Here is a 17,890-nt window from a genome sequence, read left to right as displayed (position 1 = left end):
CTTGGCACCTCTTCCCCAGACACAGTCAAAGCAAGTCATTCGTCTGCAGCCAGCCTCCCCCTGCCCATTCACCAAGGAGAACCTGGGGATAGGCCCACTCAGAGCCTGGCCCAGGCTGGCTCACTAACCGTGTGTAAATACACACAGCAGAAAGAGTAGGTGCTGAACACACATTTGGGAGAGAGTGAATTTTGACTCTCAATCACCTTATAGATATTATCAATAGTTTCAAAGTATGTCGCCCAAAAGATGTTCATTCCTGAGAAGGCTTTTGTATCATTTGGAATTTTGAGGAGTGTGTTGGCTGAAGACAAGAGGGTCTGGCCCCAGGCTTGATGGGAATGCATGGGGTAAACAACTGGTGACAAAGGTACAAAAGGGGCTTCTCTAGTTTCTAAGAGAATCTTCCATCCTGGCTGGTTTTAGGACCTGGGATGGGGTTCCCATCAGGAGGAGGCCTAAGGAACGAGTAGGCCTCTTCCTAGATGGCTGAGTCAACTTATACGACAGGGCAGGGAAACCTGTCTTGGAAGCCCAGGAGCCCTCCTTTCTCCTCCCCATCATCAGGCCTCACTTGCGACTTGAAAATGGACGGGAGTTTTCCTCCAACGGTGAAATTCATTAAAGAGTCACTCCTGTCTAGAATGTGCAGAAATGCAAGCCTCTCTCTTTCTCTCTCTCTCTGTCTTTCTCCACCTTGAGGATGCTGTATCTAGAGGCCATATAGGGACAAGAAGGTAGGCAGTGAAAGCAGGAAAGGAGTAGAGGGCTGGCTGTCATCCAGCCCTGCACCCAGTCCTATCTCAGCTGAACCGTGCACGATGAATGAGGAAGTAAACGACAGGTGAAGTACCAAGAGAGTGAAGCTAGTCAGTTTATCTGAGGAGATAGGTATCAGTGAGTAACTGTAAGGATCACACCTACAGTTGGTGTGTCCCACAGACGGATGTGTGTGCAGCAAGCAGTACCTTGCAGGGGAATGCAAGCTCCAACTGTGGTGATGGGAGGCCTGAGCCTGTGGCCCATAAGTAACCCAGAGAGCCTGAGCAGGTTGCTCTCTCTCTTTGAACCTCGTCTCCATCTCTAAAACAGGACAGCTTTCTCCATCTTAAACACCAAGTAGGAATTCAGCATGGAAACCTTCCATCAAAATTGGAGATGCCTTGGCCAGGCCCTGTGGCGGCTTATGCCTGTAATCCCAGCACTTTGGGAGGCTGAGGCAGGTGAATCACTTGAGTCCAGGAGTTTGAGACCAGCCTGGGCGACATGACAAAACCCTGTCTCCACAAAAAGTACAAAAATTAGCTGGGCATGGTGGCATGCACCTGTAATCCCAGCAACTTGGGAGGCTGAGGCAGGAGGATCGCTTGAGCCTGGGAGGTTGAGGCTGTAGTGAGCTGAGATCACACCACTGCACTCCAGTCTGGGCAACAGAGTGACACCCTGTCTCAAAAAATAAAAAATAAAAAAATAGAGATGCCCCCTTGAACCCATGGTTTTTTGGAGCTATATTCTGGAAGCTTTCAGAGTCAGACCAGAGACATTGTGTCACTAGCCGTGTGCCCGTGGGCAAGTCACAATAGAGTCTACTTCCCAGGGCACTTGTGAGGCTCATCTGGGATTATGTGTGTCCACGCCTTGGCAGAGAGCTTGGTGAAGAACGGTAGTTGTCCAATAAATGGTACCCGCTTAAGTTGGTGTGCAGGGTGGCCACAGGGCCAGACCACCCTGAAAATAAAGGTTTATACTTGGGCTGAGCCTGGATGCACCTGAGATTACAAGCAGGTGCTTGGAATGTGGTGAAAAAGAAAGACAGGAGAGAATGGCTGAAGGCAGCACGCAGTCCACCTGACTTTCTGGGAAGAGTGGGCATTTGCAGGGCTGATAAGGCAGGTTCTTCCGGGCCTTTCTGTGAGCTCATTAGAGGAAGGGGTCTGGTGACTGATATTTCTATTTTCCCTGTTAGTAGCGACTGGAATTTGCACCATCCAGGTCAGATGGAAAATAGAAGGCGGGAAAATCTGACAGTCTCATTGATTTGCTCTCTTTGCCATCGCTACTTTTGAGAGGAAGAAATGTGACTTCAAAATTGCAATTAGGAACCAGCCTGCTAAGGAGTCCTCTCGTGGGCTCCTGTGCCGTGCAGAGCACAGGCCCGTCTCGTCTCATTTCCTAAGGAGGTAGGTTCATTCATGGTTTCAGCAGGAGCAGGCAGTGCAAACATGTGACACCCGCCCACAAATAATAGCCAGAAAGGCCGTCCAATGCTTCCTTCACATTTTTGGTCAGATCTCTGAAAAGATGGCCATTCTCCCAATGTTTTAAAAGTATTAACTTCGTTTCAAACATCCTTTAACCCTTAATGTTTTGTAACTTGATAAAAAGGTCATTTTGTGCTGAGGATGCAGTTGTTCCATAATTGTTCAGCTATCAGGGTGAATTCCAACCAAATCCAGAATTATTTAATGGGATCCAACCCCCACTCCCCCTACACACACACAATAAATGAATATTTTCCCATATATGTCTGTGTACATGTACATGTACTTGTGCATATATATGTACATATTTGTATCTATGCATGCACATATACTCATTGGGACTTGGATTCAATGGGCATTTCTAGCCTTCTCACAGAGTTACTTATCCTTTGCAGGAAAATAGATATTAAACTTACTCTTTTGAATACATTTTGCTAAATATTTGATGGCAATTATTTATTGGGCACTATACTTATTCCTGATTTCTTACAGAAAGGATTTGGTCAATTTCTAATTCAATATTTCATTGCTGTCTCTACAATGAATGCCCCAGAAGCTTAAGAGAATTGAGAGGTTTTTTTTTTCCTCTCTCTTCTTTCACAGTGTGAGCTTTTTAACTGTCACTGGCTAGAGCAGTCCTTCTTCTTCACTTTTACCTTTCTTAGCTGATGTATTCTTGGAAACAGATGGCTGAGCATGTTAGATTTATATTTAAAGTAAGAGTAGAGTTAATAGGCTCAAAGAAGAGCAGGAAGGTATTTTCTACAAGGAAACTGCATGAAGTGTATGCCTGGACCCCAGAAGATGTGTTAATACTTTTACCTATTCAAGAGGCATTGCATTGTGGTCTCCTATATTTCTTGCTCTGATGATCGAGTTTTTAAGATAAAGGCTCTCCAGGCAAATAAGGAACAGTTGGATAGAGTAGCTTACCTTAAGTCTCTACAGACTCATGTAGAGAACAAATCTGATCTAAACTGTGTAAAAAAATCAGTAAGGCAACTCTATAAGATTAACACTCTTATTAAACTTAAAAGAGAAAATTGGTCCTTTTTTTTTTTTTTTTTTTTTTTTTAAGACAGAGACTCACTCTGCTGCCCAGGCTGAAGTGCAGTGGCACGATGTCGGCTCACTGCAACCTCCGCCTCCTGGATTCAAGCGATTCTTCTGCCTCAGCTTCCCGAGTACCTGGGATTACAGGCATGCACCACTATGCCCAGCTAATTTTTGTATTTTTAGTAGAGACAGGATTTCACCAGGTTGGCCAGGATGGTCTCGAACTCCTAACCTCAAGTGATCCACCTGCCTCGGCTTCCCAAAGTTCTGGGATTACAGGGTTAAGCCAGGGCGCCTGGCCAAAAATTGGTACTTTCAAAAGGAGAGAAGTTTTACTTAAAAGCAAACGCCTTTAAAAGGTCTTTGGCTGGACTAAATGGTAATGAAGCGAAGCAAAGCTTGTGACCACTCTGTAGAGCCATCCAGATTGTCTCTCTTTGGGGCCAGATCCTCTAGAATGCATGATCTAAGGTCATTCATTGCACATTCCTGGCTTCAGACTGGTTTTCTGAATTTGCCTGCGATCTGATTTTTGTCTTCCTACATTTCTGTGTGTGAGATACATCAAAAGGTCAAAGAATGTGTGAATCATATGGGTATGGTTTAAATAATACCTGCATACACAACACTCCGTCACCTGTAACCTCCCCCGACACCTCCCAATTGCAGTCCCCTCTCCTGGAGGCTACCTCTATTTTTAATTTTTGTAATGATCACTTCCTTGCTTTACTTAAAGCCTGTAATCCCAGCACTTTGGGAGGCCAAGACGGGTGGATCACGAGGTCAGGAGATCGAGACCATCCTAGCTAACACGGTGAAACCCCGTCTCTACTAAAAAATACAAAAAACTAGCCGGGCGAGGTGGCGGCGCCTGTAGTCCCAGCTACTCGGGAGGCTGAGGCAGGAGAATGGCGGGAACCCGGGAGGCGGAGCTTGCAGTGAGCCGAGATCTGGTCACTGCGCTCCAGCCTGGGCGACAGAGCAAGACTCCGTCTCAAAAAAAAAAAAAAAAAAAAAAAAAATATTTAAGTGTGTATCCCTGGTCATGTTCATAAATGAAATATTGTATGAATTATTTTGTGTCTTGTTTCTTTGACTCAGCATTGTTTTCCAGAATTAACCATGTGGATTTGTGTAGCTCGTTCATGATCGAAGTTGTAGACTATGAAAACATTAGTTTTATGCAAACATGAGGATTTTTCCCCTCAATTGTGTGGATATCATGAAGAATGCCGCTGTGAACATGCTTGTTCCTATGCCGTACCTCACATGGGGAATATCTCTATTTATATATAGTTAGGGGTGGGATTGCTTGGTCAGAGTTTGCATATCTGCAGCTCTAACTGTTTTCCAAGATGATTGTGTCAATTTTCACTCCCACAAGCAGTTTTTAAAGTTCCCATTGTTCTACATCGTTGCCAGCCTATGATATTGTTAGCAATGTTTTTTCGTATTTGCAATGTTTCCTAATCTAGCGGCTGTGGTTGCTGTCTCACTGTGTTTAATTTGCATTTCCATGATTACTAATGAGTTTGAGCACCTTTTTATATCTGCGTGGTGATCGGGAATGCCTTATTTGTGAGATGTCTGTTCAAGTCCTGCCATTATCTGTTGCGTACGTGTTTCACATTCTTTCACCCAAGTTCTCTGTTGCCCAGTTTGTTTCAGATTGTTTTGGGACAGTGGATCAGATCAGAAATGTTCCAGTGAGATCTCTCACTATATTTCCTAGTATGCTTCAATCTGTGAGAAATACGAACCCCTGCTCACACTGGCTTCAGGAAATTGGCAAGAGGTAGATTATGGCTCCATTATATTAACAGGAAGTCAGTTTTCTCTGCCTTCTTACTCTTCCCTTCATTTTAGGCATAATGTCATCCTCAAGGTGGTTTATCTTATGATTTCAAGAGGGCCACAAATGGTGAGTGGAACTAATTGCTTCTTTGTCCACATTCAACAGGGAAGAGAAGAATAGAAAACTTTTCATTGACCCATGTAATCTAAGTCATTCCCTTCAGTTTCCAGGGGCCACGTCCATGAAGCAGGAGGCATCTCCAGGGAATGCGATGCCCTGACGCCTTACCGAGCACTCCTAGTAGGACAAAATGAATACTGTATGGGGAGGAGGCAACCTCAACCACCACGCTTCCTGCCAAGCCTATAGGGTTTTTTGTTTTTAATTCATTTTTTAATTTGCGTATAATAAAATGCATTTTTTTGGTATGCAGTTTTCTGAGTTTTGCCAAATGCACAAAATCACATAACTACCACTGCCATCAAGATTTGGAACAGTGGCTAAGTGTGGTGGTGGCTTACACCTGTAATCCCAGCACGTTGGGAGGCTGAGGCTGGAGGATCGCTTGAGCCCAGGAGTTCAAGATCAGCCTGAGCAACATAGTGAGACCCTGTCTTTACAAAAAACTTTTTAAAATTTTGCTGGGCATTGTGGCATGTGCCTGTAGCCCCAGCTACTTGGAAGGCTGAGGCAGAAGGATCACTACTTGAACCTGGGAGGTTGAGGCTGCAGTGTGCCGTGATTGTCACCAGCCTGGGTGACAGCAAAATCCTACCTCAAAAAAAAAATTTTTTTAAAGATTTAGAACAGTTTTTTTTTCTCTTTTCTTTTTTTTTTTTTGGACAGAGTTTGGCTCTTGTCACCCAGGCTGGAATGCAATAGCACGATCTTGGCTCACTGCAACCTTCACCTTCCAGGTTCAAGCGATTCTCCTGCCTCAGCCTCCTGAGTGGCTGGGACTATATACAGGTGCCCACCACCATACCTGGCTAAATTTTTTTTTTTTTTTTTTTTTTTTAAGTAGAGGCAGGGTTTCGCCATGTTGACCAGGCTGGTCTCGAACTCCTGACCTCAGGTGATCCACCAGCTTTGGCCTCCCAAAGTGCTGTGATTATAGGCATGAGCCACCACACCTGGCCTCGAATAGTTTTGTTACTCCCCCAAAACTGCTTTGTGCTGCCTTTTTGTAGTCAAACTATCCACCTGCCCTTAACCCCAGCTCCCCCGCATTAGAAACCACTGAACCTCTGATCTGTTCTTTACCCTAAAGCTTTCCCTTTTCCAGGGTGTAGCATATGTGGAATTAGAGAGTATCTTACCTTTGAAGTCTGGCTTCTTTCGTCTAGTGTAATGCGTTTGAGATTTATCTATGTTGTCAGATGTATCAGTAAGTTTGTGTCTTAGCAGTGCTGAGAAGTATCCCTTTGCATGGATGTACCTAGGTCTGTTTATCCATTCATCAGCTGGAGGACAGCTGGGTAGTTTCCAGTTTAGGGTGATTACAAATAAAGCCACTATGTACATGTACCTCTAGGTTTTGGGTCAACATAAGTTTTCATTTCTCTTAAGTTTCAATACCTAGGAGAATGATTGCTAGGTCAATGGTAAGAGGGTGTATAACGCTACAAGAAAGTGCTAAACTGTTTTCCAAAGTGAGTGTAGTATTTTGTATCCCCACTAGCAATGAAATGAGAGCTCTGCTTGCTCTGTAAGAGGCGTTAGTGAATATGAAAGTGCTTTGTAAAGAGTAAGGGTGTCTCACAGCGTGCCCAGGTGGGAAGATTCAGAGGGGGCATTTCTAAACTCTAAACTCCTGTGGGCTCCTAACCCATCCTTCTGAATGGGGACTGAATACTTCAATTTCCAGGTTACTTGCTTCTGCAAAAGGGAGACAGGGAAGTATCCTCTTTTTGCAAATGAGGGCACAGCACTGCCTCTCGTGGTTGAGCCAGTCATTATTCAGTAGGAACAACAGTGAGATTCTCCAGCCTTCAGTTTTATTCCTGAGTTCACAAAGTAAAATGCAGCGTGATCATTTGGAGCATTCTTATGCTTTGTGACAAGAACGAAGGCAGTGGAAACAGCCACGTGTCCAATCAGAATGTCAGAGCTGGCAGGGACCTTAGCAATTGTCACTTTAGAGATGATAACCTATTACATCCCCAGGTCCCCAGAATCCCAGCCCAGGACTCATTCCTTCAGCCTTCCTGGATTGCCCTGGGTGGAACAAGATCAGCTCATTTAGCACGTGGCCTCCCAGAACACAAGGCAGCGTCCCACCAAGGTGGGATGGGACCGGCTTCTCTATCCACAGTAGCTGTGCACGCAGAGACAGAAATGAAGCCGTACTGCCGGGTGCACCGTGGCCAGAGATCCTCCTTCCTGGTATATACTCCCAGAGCCTTTGCTTCTTTCATTTCAGTGCGCATTTCTGAGGCACCTTCACATTTCAAACGTCCTGAGAATATGTTTAATTAGAACTTGGCCATACAGCCTTTTAAAACAAAACAGAAGGGACCAGCTAATTATATCGCTCAGCATTCTGTGGCAAACATATATTTTTTAATAAAACACTTTCCTAACCAGAGTAATCCCTGGAGATGCAAATCCTCATTTATAAGAAGTTTCCCAAAGGGAGTTAAAGAGAAGATGCCTTATAAAGAAAAGAGACAAAGAGAGTGGGGAGGTGTTTCCAAAGAGCTTTTAAAAGATACACTCATTCTGAGGTTGAATTACAGATATTTTAAGGGTACCAAATTTTATTTCAGATGTAATCCTTTCCTGTGTTTTTGATCATGTATTTCCGTTTTTTCCCTTTTTGATCATTGCCACAAATGCCCATATTTCTCTTTCTGGTGTCTTTCATAAGCGCAATATTTAAATAAACAAGGGATTTTCCCAAAATGCACCTCATCTCCTACTGTTTGTCATTTCCTTGTCTTGCTCTGTAAATAACCCTGTGTCTCACAGCAGAGCTTACACAGAATGGATGTAGGGCAGTCTGTGGTCCTGGGGAGGGCCTTCCCTGTAATCTCTGCAGCCCAGGACAGGGAGTGGGAGGATTTAGGTCCTGCTGCAGCATGTCTTCAGGAGTGGAGGTCGGCTTGGGACGTTTGCATTCATGAGGCAGCCGCAGAGGGTCAGCTGATGTTTGCTGGGGGGTTTAATCCAAGCCAGGCCACACACTAAGAAATTTAGGTATCGCACCTCATTTAATCCTCACAATACTCACAAAATATAGTTGTTCTTGCTCCATTTTGCAGATGAAGAAGACGAGGCTGAAGGAATGCACAAAGGATCTCACAGCTGTTAGAAGGGTTAGATCTTGTATTTGGACTCAGGTCTTCCTGCCCTGGAACTTAGCTCTCCCACACCTGGTGCTGGGCGCATTAGGAGACGTCACGAGGCTCAGAGATGCCACCCTTCCTAGAACGGGCACTGTGCCTCTCTTCTCCACACACTGCAGCGGGGACAGGCACTGCGTTTTCAGATAAGTTCCGTGTGCATCAGGGGCTCGGTGGGAAAGAGAGGACACACTCAGATTAGGATTATTCATGGAGGATTCTCCAAAGAGGCTATTTGGAAAGGGAACGGTGAAGGAAAGCACAAGAGAAAATGAACAGAACTGTTACTTCCCCACGTCTGAAGGGGATGGGTTACTGGAAGCCAGGAGGAGAGTGTGGTAAGAGCCACTTTTAGAGGAGTTTTTACCTTCAGGAGAAAGGACCCAAGAAGACCCACAGGGAGGTGACCAGGGAATGGCATACTTAGACTACACTCTCTTCTCTTCCTCCACTCTCCTGCTAGGGCTCCGCATTGGATAAACCCCTGCAGGAGCGAGTGAAACTGCCACCCAGCTCTGCCTCCCAGGGCACAGCCCACGGAGAGCTCTGAGGCAAGTGGCAGAAAACTAGCACAGGTGCAGTGCGTCTTGCAAAGCACCCAGCCTGTGCTGGCCCTGGGCTGGAAATGGGAAGAGAGGAGACCATAGCACTGCCCTCAAAGATCTTAGAGTCTGTGGAGGAGTCAGGCGGAGAGAGGGGGCGTTCCCTTGGCAAAGGACTCCATGAGCAGATGCAGGCCATGGGCGCTGCTCCTGCAGAAGCTTTGAGGTTTGCCGCATGTGCCTGGAAGGAGCGTGCCCACTTTGACATGCCTCGCCTCCTGTTGCCATTGACAACATGAAGGCAAACTCCTGGGGCCGGGCCTTTTTCCTTGAGATAACACATGTATAATTCTCTGTTATCAAATGATTATTAAAGAAAATCTAATTGAAAAAATAGAAAGAAGAAAAATCATTTATCATCCTGTTCTCCAAAAACAACTGTGAACGGCTTGGTGGAACTCCTTCCAGTGGCTTTTCTCGGAGCTTGGCCTCCTTGGATGTGATAAGAGTCAGATACGATTTTGAATTTTGAGATTTTGATTGAGCATTGTTGTAGTATTTTGCCATGTTATGATAAATCTTTGGCAAACATAGGTTTTGATGGCTGCATAATACTCTTGTATGAATGCTAGCACAGTTCATATTATAATTCTACTGTAGGTATGTATGTATGTATGTATTTATTTATTTTTGAGATGGAGTCTTGCTTTGTCACCCAGGCTGGAATGCAGTGGCGCAATCTCAGCTCACTGCAACCTCCACCTCCTGAGTTCAAGCTGTCCTCCCACCTCAGCCTCCTTGAATAGCTGGGACTACAGGCCCGCACCACCATGCTGGGCTGATTTTTGCATTTTTTAGTAGAGACAGGGTTTCACCATGTTGGCCAGGCTGGTCTTGAACTCCTGACCTCAGGTGATCTGCCCACTTCGACCTCCCACGGTGCTGAGATTACAGGCGTGAGCCATCACGCCCAGCCTTCTTCTACTGTTTAAATGTTTAGGTTATATCCTGTTTCGTTAATATTAAATAATGCTATAATTAAAAACTTTGTGTATAAAGAATTTTTCCATGTTTCAGATTATTTATCCAGTAAGATGTCTCTAAAATAAAACTACTAGAGGTTGAAGTACCTAGCCAAGGACCAGTCACAGAATAGACACAACTTGGTTGATAACTATTGCTGTTCAGTGGTGAGTGTTTATGTAAAGCTCTTCTGCAATTAAGAACTGCTCCAAAGACCTTCCTCTAGAACAGCGCTTGAATATACTGTGAGCCATGTAATTCTCAATGTTATAATAACCACATTTCAAAAAGCAGATGCAATTGAAATTAATTTTAATAATACCTTTTACTGGAGCCGGGCACGGTGGTTCATGCCTGTAATCCCAGCACTTTGGGAGGCCAAGGTGGGCAGATCACTTGAGCTCAAGAGTTTGAGATCAAGCTGAGCAACATGGCAAAGCCTCATCTCTACAGACAAATACAAAAATTAGCCAAATAGGGTGGTGTGTGGCTGTAGTCCCAGTTACTCGGGAGACTGAGGTGAGAGAATCACTTGAGCCTGGGGGGTTAAGGCTGCAGTGAGCCAAGACTGCACCACCACACCCCAGCCTGGGTGACAAAGTAAGACGCTGTCTCAAAAATAATATTAAAACAAACATAAAAATACATTTTATTTAACCAATTATATCTAAAATATTATCATTTCAACATGTGATTATATGTAATCAATATAAAATTTATCAATGAGATAGTCTACATTTTTTTCCCCATGTAACCTTTGAAATCCGATGTATAGATTTTATGCTTACAACACAACTCCATTCAAACCAGCCTCATTCTCAGTGTTCAGCGGCCACATGGGTGGCTGATAGCCACTGTGAACGGTGTAGGTCTAGAGCAAGGAACCCACCAGAGATATTTGCCACTGTTGGCATCTTCACCTAGCCCTGAAATCCAGCCACCTTTTAGTGCCTCCCTGAGCCCACTTACTGACATTCTGGACTGAGGATGGACTAGGTGGCTAGACGTGACATGACTTCTGTACCTGGACATTTTTACCGGTTGTCCTCATTCCTGCCTTGACCTTAGCCAATCACAGCATCCCTCTATCCCAGTGTGCCTGGCACTGATTCATTCAGAGACATTGCACACTTCCGGCATGGTAAGCCCTGGGCCTGACCCTAGGGATACAGGTGGACAAACAGAACTTTCTGGTAAAATTTAATTACAGAACTTATCAATGTTTTTCGGGTTTAGTGGGGGAGACAGACTTTAATCAAATCATCGCACAAATACATACTTTCTAAATGTGGTAAGTGCTACACGGGAAATGTACTTTTAAAGAGGCTAACACTGGGTCATGGCATGAGTGGCCCACCCTGAAGGCATTTAACAGAGGTGGCCCAGCCCCTGGCCAGGCCGTCTTGGGGAACATTCACGTGAAAGATGAGAGTGAGATAAGAGGATCTCAGTTTCCTTCTGGTATCCAGGGTCCCTAAGCGACGTTAACAGAGTTTCTAGGACAGACAGTAGCTCACCGGTTCCTGTGTCCGGGGCCCAGTTGATCAATTCCTGTTTGTCATCTCTAAAAAGTATTGCAGCCAGCTGGAACATAAAAGTAATGAGGAAACAGGCCGGGCGCGGTGGCCCATGCCTGTAATCCCAGCACTTTGGGAGGCCGAAGTGGGTGGGGGATCACCTGAGGTCAGGAGTTTGAGATCAGCCTCACCAACATGGCTAAAACCCGTCTCTACTAAAAATACAAAATTAGCCGGGCATGGTGGCACACGCCTGTAATCCCAGCTACTTGGGAGGCTGAAGCAGGAGAATCACTTGAACCTGGGAGGCGGAGGTTGCAATGAGCAGAGATCGTGCCACTGCACTCCAGCCTGGAGAACAAGAGTGAAACTCTGTCTCAAAAACAAACAAAGAAAAAAGTAATGAGGAAGCAAAGGGTGACTCATTCATTCATGCATGCATTCATTCATTCATTTGTTCCTGTGTTCATGCAGCAACTCTTAGTGAGTGCTCTGTGGGATGCCAGGCAGGCTCTGCACAGTCAGAATGGCAAAGCCAGCCTTCTCTGGCAGATTACACACTGCCAGCTGAACACACTTTTCTGGGGAACATATCCACTTAAAAGAGAGGAAAAATCAATGCTAATAGAACTCCTTATCTGGTTCCAGAAATGACATTGTCCATAGTGGCTGATGCTTTGAGCCCGTGGCTGCTCTGGAAGCATGAGCCCTGCATGGACACAATTTTGTAAGCTCCTCGAACCCGGCCAGATCAATCAATGAGAGGCTGCAATGTGGAGAGAGTCTGCGTTCCAGGGGCAAACTGTACCATTCCTCTTCTATCCTGAAACAGGACTGGGACCCTCCCTTCAACCTCCAGCCCCTGGGGACAGGGTAATTTCAGCTGCACCTGATGTACCCTATACATCACTGTCTTCTCCACCAGCTCTCAAATTAAACTCTGATGTATAAAGTTAAACAAAAATGAGATAAAATTTGGCAGAGGTTGAAGAGGGTCAAAGTAGTCCAAACACAAGGTAGACTATTGCTTCTTTTGATTTATGTTATTCTGTACGCTTAGAAAAAATAAAATTATAAATCTCCCCGAGACTTTCTCATTGAGAATGAGGCATTGCTAATTTATTTTCAATAGACTCCCAGGGTTTTCAGCTGGGAGGAGCACTATAGCTGTTGTCTGTAGTGAAGATGCCATGGTTCGACCTTGGACGTGGACTTTGATGATGTGAAAATATCCTGCAAAGTTAGCATCTGCAGGCAGTGGTGTTGAAAACCACCCTCCCTTACCTGGCTCATATCACAGACCACAGTGTCTATCTTTCCTTATTTTCTTATTTAATCCTTGCAAACCCATAATGTGTGACACAGAATTCATTGTCCCCTTTTGGCAGTTGGGGAAACTGAGGCTTAAAGAAACCACGTGTCTTCGGTAAATATTAGCATGTCTAGTAAATGGCTGGGACACAGAAGTGAACAAGACCAGCACCCTCTCCTAGAGACCGTTTTCCAGTACAAGAGACGATAATCAAGTCAAATGACTAAATATAAAGGATGATTATGTGTAGAATTAATTGTGAGGAAATGGAAGTGGGAAAAGGGATAGAGAAAGAGGGGTATAGAGAGCCAAGGGAGGGCCTTAACAAGGGAATATTTAACAGTAAGATTTACTTTTTTTTTTTTTTTTTTTTTTTTTTTTGAGATAGGCTCTTGCTCTGTCACCCAGGCTGGAGTTCAGTGGTACTATCAAAACTCACTGCAGCCTCAAACTCGTGGGCTCAAACGATCCTCTTACCTCAGCCTCTCGAGTAGCTGGGATTGTAGGCACACACTCACACACTTGGCTTATTTTTAAATTTTTCGTAGAGATGGGATCTCACTATGTTGCCCAGGCTGGTCTTGAACTCCTGGCCTCAAAGGATCCTTCTACCTCAGCCTCCCAAAGCACTGGAATTACAGGCATAAGCCACCAAGCCTGACCCAAGTTACACAGTTTTAAAGGATGGTGAAGGCTGCTGTGTGTAGAACTAGCTCAGGGACAAGGGCAACATCAGAGAGACCAGTTAGTTGGCTGTGCTCATTTTCTGGACAAGATATTGTGGTGAGTTGGGCCAGGTGGTGGCAGGAGTGGTGGGGTACAGAGCTTAGAACAATTTTGAAGATAAGGTGTCTCCAAGGGATCTGTTTTTGCTCCAGTGCTCTTTCCACAGCACACCACCTGCACCAGACTCTGCTGGTATCACTGCACCAGACTCTGCTGGTATCACTGCACCAGACTCTGGAGCAGGCCACTTCTCTGGAGGAGGATAAAGACAGGAAGGCTATCTAGGGAGATAAGACAGCACCAGCAGGCATCAGGAGCTTCAGAGAGGAGGACCCCTAGTCCTGGCTGCGTATGCGCTTGTGTGTGTCACTTGCGATGTGCATAATCGTCTTCAGTCTTATTTTTTCCAGGTAACTGCAAAAGGTAATTTCCAGCTCATTTAGCTCTGTTCTTTCCCTAAGCTCCTCTAGTCTGGCTTTTGTCTCTGCCACGCCTACCAAAACCACTCTGCTCAAGGCCATGGTCAATGTCTCCATTGCCTAGTGCAGGACTGTCAGAGCTGCTCTGGGACAGATACACCAGATGCATCAGCTTCCTGATAGAGCAGAATCTCATTGGGGGCTTGATGCCCCCACAGCCTGACGCTCTGGGATGGATTTCTGCACAGATGCAACCTCTGTGGGCAGAGGCCAGGATGAGGCTTATGTGGCTGTGAAGACCAGCCTTCGATCTGTTTTCTGATGCAACCACAGTGCTGCAGGCTCTGCTTCATCTTGGAGGTTTGATGGGTGCAAACATGAGGGGTTTCTGGGTAGAGCTGAGCCCTGGGCCCTCGAGTCTCCTCTGTCTGCACAGCTGTATGAGGTTGGCAAAGTGCCAGCCAACCTCAGTGCAACCCTCACCAAGTTCTCAAGGAACAGCCTCTGAAGATCCTTCTCTATGCTGAGTTCTAGGGAAGGAAAAGGAACTCAAGGAATAGAAGAGCTGATCTGCCCAAGTCATACATTTCTTGGGGGCACAGGAGGACTACATCTCTCATGCTCACTTGCAATTCACTGTGGCCACTCAAATTAAGGTTTACCAGATGGAACGTGAGCAGAAGTGATGTGTTCTCCCTCCAAGCCTAACCCATGAAAAACCTACTGGGAACACTCCCCCATGCTCTTTTCCATTCCATGAGCTGGATGCAGATGATGGCAAGGAACTAGTGTGAGGTGGAGCCATAAAACAGAGGGAGCTTGGATCCCTGAATGACCACATGGACATACACATACACCAACGACTGCTTTGTAAGCAAGAAATAAACATCTACTGTATGGAACCTTTGCGTGGAGGGTCTATTTATTACAGCAGCTTAGCTTATCCTGACTAACACAATCTCTGCTCTCAGAGAGTTTAAAATTGTTTCAAGGAGACAAGATTCACTCATACAATTCTGGAATGATAGTAGGTGGCTCAGAAGAAGGGTGAGTTGTAAGGTTTGGACTTTCAGTTCAGAAGTCACAGGCTGCAGGCCCTTGGGTATTAGACTCTCCCATTGAAGCCCTTTATCTGGAAAACTGGTAGACTGGGGAGAAGACCCTTCTGGAAGGGGACACATTACAGTCAAGGGTTCAAAAGTAGGGCTTGAAGCAAGCAAAGATGAGATCAACAATGGTAATTCCCAGAAAGGGAAAAAAGAAAATAGCCTTTAAATACCTAAGAGCTTTGACTGCTGCAGGGATGAGACAAAGGTCAGACTTTCATAACTTCTCTCCTGTGACTTCACACACCTCGGAAGTTCCCTGGGGATGACCCCTGAGCCTGGGTGTATGGGGAGTTGGTGTGAGCTTGCTATTTCTCTCCCATGCCTTTTCTCCTGGCTAGGAACCCCACTTGTCTGGTTTAACCAATAACTTAGCTCGGACTTGAATGCTTGATTGGAACAGCAAGTCTCCAAGTCTCCAGCTTTCTGCAGAGGTCTTTGGGGACAGGAATATGATGAAGTTTCTGAGCTGAGGATTCTGAAACTTCCAGCTCTCAGCTGAACTTCAGATGTGGTCTTTACAGTCACAGCTGCTGGCAAGGCCCTGAAAAGCTCAGCTTGGATCTGTCTGTCCCTACCAGGTTCTGGGGGAAAAGGGAGGAGAGCAGGCAGGACACTCCCAGTTTACAGCCCAGGGATGCTGAGTCCTAGGGGAAAAGATATTGCTCATCACCCTTGAACCCTAGAAGTGGCAAGACCTCAGGGGAATTCAAAGTGGTCTTCCTCTTAGGAAAGATAAACACTTATGCCACTGGTTCTCCTGTTCCTGTACACTCCACTTCCCTCTTCCCAGGCTCACACACCTGCTAAGTGCACTCCAATGAATGGTGCTGCTCTGGGTCCCCCACAAACAAGCACTGGGGAGCAGCCACTAAAGACATGGGTTCTGGTTCCAGCTGCTGATTTTGATTAGGCATGTGACCTTGGCCCTATTCATCCCCCTCTCCTCTTCCCCTGTTCATTCACAACTGTTTTTGTTAGTATTCATGGTGCCTTATGTAACTATTATTCACGGTTGAGCCAAGTAGTGTACTAGACTTGCTTGGTTGCTTTCATTCTCCTTTTATTTTCCCTGAAGCCAATGATCAACTCATTCTCATTTGCTTGGTGTTCTTTGCACAGATGATTAAGTTCTCCCATACCTACCTGCAGCCTCTCAAGACAATTTTCCACAAGAGTGAATAGATCAGAAAATCCACTGGGAGCAGTTTCTTCTTGTTCTTGGAGACATTCCCTCTGAAGGCCTCTGACATTCCAGTTCAGTTCCCTGCTTGGACAACAGCATAACTATCATCTGGGCTTTCCTTCACCTCCAGCTTGGAGGATTTCTTTACTTCTCTAATCCATTGGATCCACTGCTTCCTGGAGCAGATGCCTTTCTCTCCTTGGTTTCATCTCTTCTTTTATTGGTGCACAGCCCCGAGAAACTGTCTGCTAATGCAGGGATGACATCTGGGGGTTAAGCTAGCAGGACAAAGGAGCTTCTGCCATTTCTCTTCTGGATAATCATCCCCCAACAAGCAACAACAGCAGCAAATAAATAAAACAAGAAGAATGTGAAAAAGAAATGCAAATTTCATTTTTTACAAAATAAGCAGGCAGACACAATCCAGTACTGCAAAGAGTGGAAAATAGGTGGGAGAGAGCCAAAGGACCTTGCTCTGCTAGGTGTCTGCAGTGGGGTAGAAGCTGATGTACCAGGAAGAGCCCCAGAGTAGCTCAGGAATCCAAGACGCCACACAAGGCAAGGTGAGGTGTGGCAGGTCACAGGTGGCAGGCCTCCGTGGGGAACAGCTAGGCCCCCAGGTTCCCACCCCTGAGCCTGACATCTTCCCCTGTCCTTTTGGAAGATGGAAAGAGGATCCAGGTGAGGGCCAAGATGAGCACAAACCAAAAAGAGGGGGATTGGGGGAAGTTTACTCTTGTACACAGGCAGGCCCCCAGCTCTTTTCTGTCTGGCTCATAGTCTAGGAGCAGAGGTAGGTCAGGGGTCACCTTTTATTTATGTCCTACAAGTTGTATGAATTTTAACAAATGCATTGGTTGTGTAACCAGAACTACATTCAGAATACAGAAGAGTTCCATCCCCTCCTGCTCCCCAGACTCCCTCATGTTACCCCTTTTATAGATAAACTGTCCTTCCACTCCTTGCCCCTGGGAGTCACTGATCTGTTCTCCATCACTGCAATGTTGTCTCTTTAAGAATGTCACATAAATGGAGTCATGTCATATGTCATATGCCACCTTTTGAGACTGGCTTCCTTCACTAGGCATAATGCTTTTTTTTTTTTTTTTAAGACGAATTTTTGCTCTTGTTACCTAGGCTGGAGTGCAGTGGCATGATCTCAGCTCATTGCAACCTCCACCTCCTTGGTTCAAGTGATTCTCCTGTCTCAGCCTCCCAAGTAGCTGGGATTACAGGCATGCACCACCACTCCCAGCTGATTTTTGTATCTTTAGTAGAAACAGGGTTTCACTATATTAGGCTGGTCTCGAACTCCTGACCTCAGGTGATCCAACTGCCTCAGTCTCCCAAAGTGCTGGCATTACAGGTATGAGCCACCGCGTCTGCCCAATGCCTTTGAGACTCATCCAAATTGTTTCACGTATTAGGAATTTATTTTTCCTTATTTCTGAGTAGTGTTTCATTGTAAGGATGTACTACGATGTGTTTATCCATCCACCCCTTGAACGACATTTTGGGTTGTTTCTAGTTTTGACAGTTAGGAAGACTATTGTTACAAACACTTGCATGCAGGGTTTTGTGTAAAAATAGATTTTTATTTCAC

The sequence above is a fragment of the Macaca thibetana genome, chromosome 19 (genome assembly GCF_024542745.1).
Source record: "Macaca thibetana thibetana isolate TM-01 chromosome 19, ASM2454274v1, whole genome shotgun sequence".
Classification (NCBI taxonomy): domain Eukaryota; kingdom Metazoa; phylum Chordata; class Mammalia; order Primates; family Cercopithecidae; genus Macaca; species Macaca thibetana.
The sequence above is the reverse complement of the archived record's forward strand: the minus strand, read 5'-3'. Positions refer to the sequence as shown.